Raw genomic sequence first — 480 nt, 5'->3', positions numbered from 1 at the left:
CTCTTTCTTTCTTTCTCTCTCTCTTTCTTTCTTTCTCCCTCTCTTTCTTTTTTCTCTCTCTCTTGCTCTCTCTCTCCTTCCCGCGCGTACGCACAGATTTGACTTCGCCATGTCAACAAACTTCAAAATTGGTAAAAGTTTATCGATTTGTACAGCTATACGCGGGTGCCTCTGTGAGAAAAAGTTGACAAAAACACAGATAGGGTCATGAACAATGTCCTCCTAAAATTGGAGCGACATGCGTGCTAATTTGTGGACGTGCATAACCCACATTCACGTACACACACACACAAACATCTGTTTTATAGATATTGATACAAGGCTTAAAAAAAAAAACTTCTCCTGACCCCGACGTGATTCGAACACGCAGCCTTCTGATCTGGAGTCAGACGCGCTACCGTTGCGCCACAGGGCCGTACGATGCGATTCCTGAAACAATAGTATTTTCTTCTTGCTATATTTGTATATTTATTTGATATA

At 41.7% G+C, this 480-nt stretch overlaps 1 non-coding gene across 1 annotated transcript; it reads right to left on the bottom strand.

Annotated features, from left to right (window-relative positions):
• Positions 1–343: 343 nt before the first annotated feature.
• Positions 344–415, bottom strand: Trnaw-cca (transfer RNA tryptophan (anticodon CCA)). The gene has a single exon. It is a non-coding gene; the product is annotated as a tRNA-Trp (tRNA).
• Positions 416–480: the final 65 nt, after the last annotated feature.

The sequence above is a fragment of the Octopus bimaculoides genome, unplaced genomic scaffold (genome assembly GCF_001194135.2).
Source record: "Octopus bimaculoides isolate UCB-OBI-ISO-001 unplaced genomic scaffold, ASM119413v2 Scaffold_177016, whole genome shotgun sequence".
Lineage (NCBI taxonomy): Eukaryota > Metazoa > Mollusca > Cephalopoda > Octopoda > Octopodidae > Octopus > Octopus bimaculoides.
This window is presented reverse-complemented; position numbering and strand designations above follow the sequence as displayed.